Consider the following 12,993-nt stretch of genomic DNA (forward strand, 5'->3'; position numbering starts at 1 on the left):
ATCATAAAATTGAATTTATTATTCATATTACTGTAAGACTAGTTATAATATAAATGTTGTTTCTACTCGTTTGAATCGGATTAATGTGTTCTTATATATGTTTATAGATTACTATGTCATATAATATGATGTACATGATTTGACTTTATTTCGTATTAAATTATGATTTCACAATTTCAAAACATATATTATAATATATACCTACTTGTATGATTTATAATTTATATATTTATGAATAATTATTGTAACTACTTAATGAAGATTAAATTATTAAAAAATAAAGTTAAATATTGGTGATGTATTTAAAAGAAAAATTAACATATTATATTATATAAAAATAATGAAGTTGCATATATCTACTTCGATAATAAATCAAAATATTACTTGTTTTTGTATCGACAGAAAAAAAAACTAAATCTTACAGGTCGTTTGATTTCTCTAGCAAACTTTCGAACACAAACATATCGCTCAGCACAATGATAATATAATATTGTTATAAACATTTTTCACCGAAAATATTTATATTTTGCTTCCCCTATAACCTTGTCTACAGTGGTCCGCCGGTCAAGGTCGATTCAGAATTTATTCAAAACAGATTTTATTATCGAACACACTCCGCGGACCGCAACAACCACTCCAACCACATATATCATAATAACGATGAGATTAACCGTCTCCTCCTACCCGCCCGATTCGCACACGTGGTCTTCGGCGTCGGCAGCGGCTACTATGGTCACCGTCCGCTGGTGCTTCAGTTGAGCTTGAGCGCCGCCGTTCGTGTCTTTCGTATACAGTATGATTCGCACGCGAGAGTCGTACGGACCGTCGTTCGGTTGTCGTAAGTCTAGCCGGCGTGTTCACTCGTCTTTACACTGCTTCAATGAACATACTTTAACCGTAAGTACCTACTATTATTATGCTGTGTCTGATGAGAATTAATAGTTTTTTTTAAATTATAAACGATTTGTTTACCTTTTTGGACCACTAACTTAACGTTATAATAACGTAATGAGTAAGTGTATTACGTGTTTGTCAGTAACGTTTATTCATAAATAAAATAAATCTTCATTCAGTGAGCAATAATACTAGGTATGTATTAATTTAATTTAAATGTCTAATCTAATAAATGCAATTAATAAATGTTTTAAATTTAAAATCAATTTATAAGTATATACTATATACTAACATAAAATTATACATTTTATACTTCTGAGTTCTGAGAAACAATTAATGCCAATCGGAAGTTACTCGAAAATACCTACCATTAAAAGTAAAGTATAGTATTGAATTATAAATACGCAGGGTTGGAAAAAAACCGTTTTTTTTAATAATACAAAACAAACGATTTATTTATTTAAAACTTTTTTTTTTTTAAATGTTTTATTTAAACAATTTCTAGAAAACGTTTTTTAATTATATAACAATATGATTTGTTTCAAATGTAATACATAGATAAATTATAAAGTAACATCACTCTTATAATATCTTTAACTTCATAATTGTATATACCATGATTTACAAACAAAATATATATTTCAAAGAAGAACATTTTATGTTTTTTTCAAACGTTTATTTATAAACTATTTTAAACAAAACACGTCTTTTATGAAACACATTTCAAACCTGGAAATACGTAATAATCATCAAATTAGGTTTAAAATAAAATTTTGAAAACTATGCAATACTAATAATTTTTTTTTTTTAACCTTAGTTACCTATATTAATTACATCAGACAGAAATTTTTGTTTCCTTGGTTCAACCTAAAGTTTAAATACAAATCAAGCCAACTTTTTATTTTGACAGGCAGGTTAAAAACTGTATTCACTAAAATATTGCCAAGATAAGGATTCATTTTAATGAAAAAATTAATGCCCGTAGAATTTTCAGGGTTGAATTATACATCAGCTATACTCCCACTTTTATGTTTACAATTATTTATTTGTTTATTTTCATCTTTATTTGCGTTCAATCATAAGTAAACTATACATTTTGATTTTAAAAATTATATTTTTATATTTTCAAATTATTTACCTTTGTCAATTATTTTATTGAATTCTTAATCTGATGACATGTGTTTGATATCTGTAAAATATATTTCTTTGAAATTGATTAATCTATTTTATTTTTAAATTATACCACACATTACATTGCTTATATTTTCATCATTTTTAGAGTGCTTTTTTATTTATTATATATATTATTATTTTAGACCGTTAAGTTTGATTTTAGAATGGATACAAGCTTTTTCCAAATGATTCAACATCAATTTTCAATAATAAAGAAATACTATATATATTTTGTACGTTTTAATTTATTTTAAATACAAATACACTCTACACAAAAAGAAAATTCCTTTTAAATATCAATTTACTAGAGTGCTTAAAACATTAACTAAAATACCTAGAATTCTTTCTCTTGTTATAATATTATATCCTCAATCCTCATTTTAATTTAAATAAATTTTAATTAATTGACACAAAATATGCAATAATATAACAAACTTAATAATTGTTTCATTAAATAATTTGTCTTACATATACGTTATAAATTCGAGTATCGTGTACATTTTTTAAATCAACTTAAATGTATTTAATATTATTATTTTTTAGCTGTATATCTTATATGCTAAATCAATCAATTTAATTACATAATAAATAGTCTACCCCATTTTTTAAATTAAAAAAAAAGTTGTGTGTTAATCAGTACGCAGGGTAATTTTTTTAGATTTTTAAGATTCGTGTTTTTGTTTAGAACGAGTTATATTATATAATTGCACAAAATGAAGGCATATTTTTATTAATTATAATAATAGTAATTTAATCAGTAACCAGTAGCAACTGTCATAGTTAAAAAATATTCAATTTTCGTGAGTCAAAACTAAATTCAAGCGTGAGATACTTTATTAATCTATAGAAGTTGAAAAAAATAAGTTAAACAATCTCCAAGTCTCAAGAAATCTATTGATATAACTTTTATTGAAAATGGTTGAACAGTCCAGTAGTTTTTCAGTCTATAGACAACAAACAATGGAATATTCATTTATATATATATAATTACTATATATTATATAACTATATAAAGTATTTTCTCTTTTATTGTACTAGGTAATTTTAGATTTAATTAAAGATAAAAAATAAAATAAAAATGTAATAAAATCTTATAGCATGACTTAGCATAAGTAAAATATCGAAAAATATATAAACACAATTGTGTATCCGAAGTTCAAATTTGGACAAAATTCAATACCTATTTAACAGAAAAATAACTTTTTAGTATTAACTAACGATTTTAAATACTTTGTTTAAATATAAAAAATACTAGTTGTAGTAAGATCTTAAATTTTTTTATTTTATAGTAGGGTATTTACAATTTTCTACAAACAAAGAGATTTTCAAAGGTATTGTACGGTTCGTTGATCATAACAACGTAGTTACCATACTCGAAACATACTAAACAGCAGAGTAAGTTTTCGGCTTTATAAATTAAATATTTGTTGTATTAAAATTTAGAATAAGAAATGAAGAATACCAAAATCCTATGGACCACAGACTGTGGAAGTGAGTGAAAATATGATAAAGGAATAAATTCTTATCTGTATAACTTTTTCACTTTTAAATAAGTTCTACAGATATCATTTAATTACATATTCTAAGAGACTAGATCAATTAATTGTTGATTTTTAAATATTTTTGCTGCGTTTTATAAAATATGAAATAAAATATATACGAATTAGTATTACAACCTTAAACAATATATTTTAGTTTGCTTCGTAAATTATGTGTAGTTATCATCTATTATTTTAACTATTAATAGAAGCGTAAACAGGATTTTTTTTTCAGAGAGGTATTTTGATTTAATATATTTAATTATGTGGGATCATTAAAAACTCTCCATTATAATCATAAATATTCATATTAATAGTATTATAAAATATGAAAACATATTTTGTAGAAATCTGAATCAATTAATACATATTTTTGCATAAATACTTGTAAATAATAAGGAGTGAATAAAAAGGCACTATTACCCCAACGGAAAATGTTCGATGGTGGCAATTTATTTAAGATGAAACTAAACAAAGGTATTGCAGTATTAATTGTTTTTAAAATGACTTATTAACTATTGAAAATTATGCATCATAATATATATACATTTTGATATTGGGGATTCTATTGATTCTATTATGGTGGTATTATTACCATGTTTATAGTACGATGTTTATTGCATAATGTATGTGATGCGCATCAGTAACGTATTTGATAATTTTTTATGTGAGATAGGTACCGATAATTTTATTAACACTGTCACGCACTTGTAGATTAATATAGAACATTTTTTTATCATTAAAACAATTTTTTAGAGTAACTTTAAAAGTAAGTTCGACATACCCCAGTGAAAATGTATAGATTACTTACATCCAGTATCAACTATATATATATATTAGGACGCTGAATTTCTCGATTTTTTTTTTTAGTGGAATTGTGGAAGGTGAATAATATTAAGAGGACCCACATGTGTTGTCTCTGTCTTATATACACGCCACACGCGTAACATAGTTAAAAATTATTTTGCGCGGGACAACTTTACTCCCTCGATATTTTAATCAAAATAACTAAAATTATAAATCCCATTGGGAAGAACTTTACCTGTGTCGTAGCGTTTTAATTTTTTTGATAACATGAATGCAATTAAAGTTATCGGTTTGAGAACTTTAGGTTTTTTCATTTAATTATTAAAAATTATTGGTTACCACTATCAAAAAAATTAAAACGCTACAACACAGGTAAAGTTCTTCCCAATGGGATTTATAATTTTAGTTATTTTGATTAAAATATTGAGGGAGTAAAGTTGTCCCGCGCAAAACAGTTTTTAACTATGTTACGCGCGTATAAGACAGAGACAACACATGCGGGTCCTCTTAATATTATTCACCTTCCACAATTCCACTAAAAAAAAATCGAGAAATTCAGCGTCCTAATATATATATATAGTTGATACTGGATATAAGTAATCTATACATTTTCATTGGGGTATGTCGAACTTACTTTTAAAATTACTCTAAAAAATTGTTATAGGACGCTATGTCCTCTTAAGTAGTGTCGTTTCTACAAATAGCTAAAGAAAAATATGTAAGTACGTTGGGTAGAAATAACAAAAAATGTATGAAATTAAAGAGCAGGATTTTAAAATTTACATTAAGACAAATTCATTAACATAGCAGTGTATGTAATTATTGTTACATTATACATTACTAACCTAACTATTAATAATATATATTACTGGTAATCAAAATAGGGATAATCAATATTTTGTAATAATTTTTTATAATTAAAACTTTTCACACTAATTTTGTGAATTATTATTTCATTTTTTTCTTTTTGTAAACTTATTTATTAAAATAATTAGTTTTTTTATTTTCAATAAAAGTTTATGCAATTTTTTGTAATTTATAGTGCATTAAATCATAACCATATTTATTATAATTTAAATTATTTCTACGTAATGTATTTAAACTTATTGTAAATCTTAAACCATACTATTTATATTTTCATACTATACCTAAAAATATCTATACTATTGATATACACTGACTGTGTATAATGTTGATTTCATAATATCTGTTGTATACCTATTTATATCACATACGAGTAACCATTAAAAAATTCAGATTTACCTACGAATTTACGTTTTTGGATTACTGAAAAATCGTTTCCGGTTATATATGTTTGAGTTAACTACGACTGTATATGTATAATTTAAGTTTTTAAACAAAATCACTCTTTTTCATGAAAAATTTTCTTTTATTTTATCCAAGATAATTACAAATGATTAAAAACAATAAAATTTATATAGGTAATAATATTTTTTTGAATGATAGTTTACTAACTTGTTAATATTCGGTAGCACTCTATGTGCATTTCGAGTAAATATTTAACACTAATGTTTTTCTGGAAATCACCACTATTACCATAAATTCCAATAAAATACAAAATTTACATTGAATAATTCGCGGGAATCGTATTTTATTTTATATTATCAATACATTTTAAATATTTTTGTACTTTTCGAAAAATCTACTTCATTCTGAGAAAATATGTTTACATTTCTAGATTGCTTATATAAAAAAAAAACTTAATACCTATGTAGTTAATAGAAAAATGAATTGTTAAAATGTTTACTTTTTTTCTCAATGAGTTACTTAATAACATAAGAAATAAATAAAAGATATAAATGTTGAATTCATTTTTATAGCTGTAATTGAAAAAATAATAAAAAAAAACTTCAAGTTTTATACCTGATTTTATCATGTTTAAATTCATATTTGGTTAATTTTAATTTTTCTGATTTCATTGCATTTATTATACAGAATTTTTAATTATTATAAAGTTATTTCAAACACAAATAAAATAGGTGATACGTGATTTATTAAAAGACTAATATAAAAAATATAATACACGAATAATAAAACAAATTCTATAAATTCTAATCAATATATTTAAAACAAAATTATTTATTTGGGTATTAAAATAATGATTTTAATTTTTTTAATTTAATGTATCTATTGATAAAATTAAAATATTTCCTCTTTAAAGTTAACTAGATGAGATACTAATTAACAAGTTTAATATTGGGTAATATGAACATTTTTGATCACTTCTAAAGGACAGCCTTAAAAAAATAAAAATATATTTTATAACAAATAAACAGATATGTTTCATGTGAATCACAAATAAATATATTACACGTAATTTCATCAATCTATTTTCACAAAATTTTTAAGTGAATATTCATAAACCATATGATAAATGGTTTTTAATGATAAAACAAATTTTTCGATTTTTTAAATCATTGAAATATACCGTAATATAGAAGCTATTATATGTATACCTATCTATTTTTTTTATTTTTTACTCGCGTAACGTATGAGGTAACATTTGGTCTATGTTGTTTTCTTTGGTGAACGTTTTGGCAAAATGTTATGAAAATGAATGAAATGAAAACATTAAATTTATAATAATTCCACAACATATTAATTATAAAAATATCAGTATGACTCATTGTAGTCGTTATACATTATCAATAAGCAATAGCCACTAAAAATAATAAAATTCAGTTTTGATCACTAATTAATATATATAAGCGTTTAAATTACTTGTAATTAAGTTTTAGTATTAAAAATGAGCTTAACTTTTGTCTTATTGTTTTTAAAATTAAAAATAAAGTAAATAGTTTATTATTGTATTTGAAATACGCTAGTGAAATATTTCAACTATAATCCATATCATCAATATAAGTTATGTGCATTTGTACATTCTAAAATAATTGGACATAATAATAATTGGATTATAATTACATTCACTTCACTCATACTATTTTTCAATTTTTTATTTTAAATGAATGAATTAAAGTAACTATGTACAGTTATGTAAAGTAATACAATTATATTATGTTATAAGTTCACTTAGTACAAATATAAGGTAAATTATATTATGCAACGAGTATAATTTAATATTTTAATATAATAAACCTAATAAGTACATAATAATATGTCCGTGCGTGTCACTAATTTCAAATCGCTGTAGGCTGTTATCAAATAAAAATACTAAAATTAATTATTTTGCATAGTTACAATATAGTTGTTATGGCTTATTTCGTCTATCAGTCGTAATGGTATTATTTATGCGTTCAACCCGTGGGATTGTATTCATAAAATGTTTTTACTAATTTATTTTTGTTATAATATTACTAAATAATATGTTGCCTTAGATAACAGATGAACCAACTACCAAGTGACTAAACCGTCTGTTATACTATAAGTAATAAATAACTATATTATAAATTAGAATACTTATACCTCCTCAAGGATTTATTGTTATTAAAATATGTTCAACTAATTAATTTAACTTTTATCATCGATTAAACCACTCTACGAGGTGGTGAAAGAACCTATTTTTTATATTTTTATTTAATATAATATATAACTACGTATTTAAGTTTAAAAAAAATATATACTACATCAAGATCATAAATCTGCCAACTTTTGATAATCTTTCACTAATAAATTATAGTATTTTTTAAGTAACTACCTGCAAATAATTACTTTTAGCACGAGCTATATATTAGTCCCAGCTATATGTGCAACAATATCATAACTTCAATGGTAATGATGCAAATTTTAAATCTTGTAGAATGATTTCGAGGTTTGCGACGACAACTCACGGTCGTCTAGGTCTAACATAATAAACCGATTTTATATACGGTTATTAAAATAAATACTCTATAAGAAAGAAAAAAATCATCTCTGGAATCACTTAAATAACTAAGTATTGTAATTTACAAAAACAAAAAAAAAGAAATTCAATTTGAATTTAAATTTTTTCATTAGATTTCATAATTCTTAATAAAATTAACGTACATATTTTTATGGAATATTAAAAGTTCAAACTAGTAATATGTGGACCTACTTAACCTTAGTGCTCCATTTTGATTTGAAATTAAATAAAACAAGCAGCAGACCTAACCTATCCTATAGTGACTGTATGTAAGTAAATTGTAGTATAACCATGAATGGCAAAGTTTATTTACAGTGTTAAGTGTATACTTATAGTAGAAAATATAATCATAACGTTCAATATGTGCGAACTTGAAATAAATTAAATGAAAACATGAAAGAATATATTTCATTCATTCCGTGATGTACAAATGTGGAAACAAAATTAGTTCGGTATACTTGTGTAATGATTGTGTACGCAAAAAGGTATTCTGAAACACACACAAAAAAAAAATCTCCGTTCCTTATAAGAAAATTCCGTTTTTTATAGGTTACTTACACCGAAATACTGAATTATTCATAATATGATGAAAATATGAATTAAATTTAAAATAACAACCCTAACTACCGCGTGTACTAACTTAGATTCAAACCCGTCCTTTTGTTTGGTTTGTTAACAATTTGCACGTTACCTACTAAATTAAATAACCACATGAAAGAGTTGACCCGAGAATATCAGGAATAATATTAAGTTTCTACGTCGTTCATCACTCTTTATTCGTATAATATGTAATTATATATATATATACATTAAGGTACACAGTAGCCTAATTTCAGCGTTTAACAATTCGTTATTATTTTTATTGTCCTCGTCCCGAAGGATTTCACACGCACGAGATAGCGATAAAAGAAAATACATAAAAAGTGTTTTAACTTAATTGTTATTTTTACAAAATAACTGTTTATATACAAGATCACCGAAACGTGTGAAATGTGTGTACTATACTGAATTTAAAGGTATCTATTCTGTCAAACGAATAGAAAAAAGTCTAAAAATCTCGAATTTATAGATTAAGTTTGTTTTGGTTGTTAGCTTCGTGGTATTACTTCATGACTTTGTATATATTATCACCTAGTTTATTTAGACGTTTTACCAAGTTTATTTACATTCTAGAGTAGAAAAATTTTAATGACGATTTTTATACAAATACATTTCTTAAAAATAATTCGATGATTCAAAACAACCCTTCCACCAAATTTATGGCGACTGGTGGTCACCAAACTGATAGGATCTGCAGGTCACCACATTTCGGATTATTATCTTAAACACGGGTACCTAATATTATGTTAAAATTGCTCACTTAAAACAATATATTTTACGAATTCATTATATTTTCAACATAATATAAAAAAATCATTTTTTAAGCAAATAATAAATATAACTCTATATATTATACTACTATAATATTTTACTGTACGAAGCGCGAACTTTCACGTGTCTATCAGACGATGATGTGCCTATAAAGTGAAAAACAAGGCATCTTGCGATAAACCGGCTCTATGGGCCATGAAGTCAGACAAACAACTATTTTTAATTTCTAGTATTTCATTGAATAACAATAATAAAATTATTTTCTTTGAGAATAAGCTTAGAATTAAACGTGATATATATCATGGAATATATTTGTTTTGTCTGTATATATGAACGGGATCCATGATGTTACATTATAATTTATATTATATACGTAGTACAACATAAAATCAACTGAACATTCATCTAAGTTTTTTGTATAATATTTTAGTTATATATTAATCATTGAGAATGTTATTTATTCTCGAACGTGTTACATTTGGCGCAAGTTTAACCAAAAGTTGGCCGCAATACGTTTCCATAGAAAAAAAATGATTTTTGTACGATTTTTATGTAATCATTTCGAATTATAGATTCTATTGGTAGACACTAGTGCACTACCTGTATTATGATCTTGATTGGAGAATAATAAGTTATAAGTATATAGGTGTTTATATTATTATTTATAATTTAAAAACAATAAGATATTTATTATATTGTATGTATAAAATGCGTATTTTAATTTTCAATAACACAATAGTTCAATCAAAAATACCTAAGTTTATTGTTTGAACATAATTATATTGGTAATATTGTTGTTTATACTTATATTTACTACATTTAATTGGATAGTAAAATAAATAAATTATTGTTTGATACATTTCAATGTATCTATTATATAGAATAATATTATTCTATTTGAAATTTAAGAATATAAACTGTATATAATATAGTATACGCTATAATATGCTTAATAATAACATTTTTAACAACATTTTTTTGAATAAAATATATGTTTATTACGTTTTAGTTATCCATTAAATTTTAAATATTTATCATAAAAAATATCTATTAAAGTTATACATTATTATTTAATATTTTAATACTTATTTACTTGTGGAAATTAAAACTTGATGGTTATAAAAAATTGTATTGTATAGTAATAAAAAAAATATGGTAGATCACGATTATCTAATACCAAAGTAAGTAGGTAACATTTGTTTTATATATTAGCCATGATATTATAGGTATGGAGACTAATTTTTTCAATCATATATTTATAAATACGGTGATTTGTAAAATGGTCATCCTTTTTTTGATATTAATAGGGACACAAACTTTTGTTTTTCAAATGATAGCCCCACTTACATATCATTTAGTGGATATTTTTTTTAACAGATCTAAATCAAAATTCAAATAAATGTTATTTGATTTATTTAACTTTGTGTACTGAGAATAACAGTTTCACGATAATGATATTGAATATACTTGAATTATGATAATCTGAACATTTCAGCAATTAATATTTTTAAAAATAATTCAATTTATAATATTTTATTTTTAGAATAATTAATTAATTATAAATTAACTGATGATAAACGTTAGATCCAGTATTACATCTTTTTTATACTTTTGTAACTTTTGTAAAAGATTTTTAAAGACATTAATCTTTAGTGTACAGATTTACTAACTATAAAACTACTCATTAAAATGTTGAATTAAATATGTACATCAAAGTTTTTAAAATGTTCTTCCTTTTAAATATTTAACAGTAGAAAAAATTAATTTTTCATTTTAAAAAAATAAGTGTTTGTCATCACAAGGTCATTCTTTAGTAATACAAAAAATCTCAAGAATTATTAATTCCTGCAACTTTTTATAAATGTTTTTATAAGTTTATCGTATGTATAATAGTTTAACTCCATAAAATCTACAAAAATGAGTATTTTAAATGTTTAATAAATATAATATAAATATATCTATAATAGTTATATCTGTTATTATAATTATGATAAAATCTTAGAATTTAAAGCTGTTTTCTTATTTTATTTTTTATGTAAGTAAGTTCAATTGCAATTGTTTTAAAAGTTTTCACAGCATTTTTTTATTTTTTTTTTTATCGAGTTTTCTGTATAATAAACAATAATAATTTTATATTAGGTACATGCATACGCTTTATATATCTAACTATAGAGTTATTTAATTTTTCTATCGTTACAACGACTACTTACATAAAAACCACTTTCGCTTTAACCTATTATCTTATTAGTTATTACTTTATTAGATACTCTGGATGCATCAACAAATTGGATGATATTAATATATCCGTAACTTACTAAATTTTTTATAATTTATGTAGTGGGTAATTTTATACAGAAAAAAACTCTTAATTTTAAATGAAAACACAAAATCTTGTTTAATCCTAACGCGATAAATTATCTTTCAAACTAATTAAAAAAAAAAATTAAAATAAATTTAAGTTGCACACAAGTATACTTATACATTTTTTTGATGATATTAATTACATACAATAAACTATATTATAATATTGTAATAATTATACACAATACAAAATAATAATTATAGGTAGGTGGTATGTCTGGTATAGTATTCGACTTCTGAAATATTAAATAAAATAAAATAAATATATTTTTAATTTTAACACCATATAAAATAGATATATAATTATTGTATGGTATGTGATAATGTGACAATGTAATAGATTTGACTTTGTGTAGGTACTCATCAAATTATAAACTATGAATAAATAACATTTTTTGAAATATAAATAGATTTTTTGTATCGTTGAACAATGCGGCGATATGTATTATACTATAGGAACGGTTAAATATTACCATCAGTAATTAAAATGACCTATTCAGTAGGCAGCTATTTTTCCTTCGGCTTAAACGACTGAAGGTAATAACAAGTTATCAAGCCATAATTTTATTATCAACCAATTAATTACTATTTGTGTTCTTGTGCTAATTTTCAAGCGTATGAAGTAACTTATATAATATTATGTAAATCCATTTTGTAAAATCACACACGATGTGCACTATTGCAAAGGGTTTTATTGGATAAAATAGAAATGTACCAAGTATATATCTGTCCTATTTAATTTGAAGTAAAACTATTGAGTGTTTGGTAGCAATATGGTTTTGTTGTTTTGATTTATCATCGTGAAGCGTAAATTTGGACAACTACCAAGATGCAGAACTGACAAGACGAAAAGTGATGGACTGGAAAGTTATTATTACAGTATAGATTTAAGTTGGTTTGGCATAGCCCCATATTTGAATTACATAAGCCTAGATAGAAAATAAAAAAATACTTCACATAGTGCGTATATGTTAATACCATATATGT

At 23.8% G+C, this 12,993-nt stretch overlaps 1 protein-coding gene across 4 annotated transcripts in view; it reads left to right on the forward strand.

Moving 5' to 3' along the window:
- The first annotated feature begins 739 nt into the window (after positions 1 to 739).
- Positions 740 to 12,993, forward strand: part of LOC132930216 (pyrokinin-1 receptor-like) — a 56,177-nt gene continuing 43,923 nt past the window's right edge. For 3 of the 4 annotated variants that reach the window (XM_060995959.1, XM_060995960.1, XM_060995961.1), the window contains exon 1: positions 740 to 897. The gene's annotated coding sequence lies outside the window, so the exon portion shown is untranslated. The remainder of the gene's footprint in view (positions 898 to 12,993) is intronic. The other variant, XM_060995958.1, reaches the window with a different exon arrangement.

The sequence above is a fragment of the Rhopalosiphum padi genome, chromosome 4 (assembly GCF_020882245.1).
Source record: "Rhopalosiphum padi isolate XX-2018 chromosome 4, ASM2088224v1, whole genome shotgun sequence".
NCBI lineage: Eukaryota > Metazoa > Arthropoda > Insecta > Hemiptera > Aphididae > Rhopalosiphum > Rhopalosiphum padi.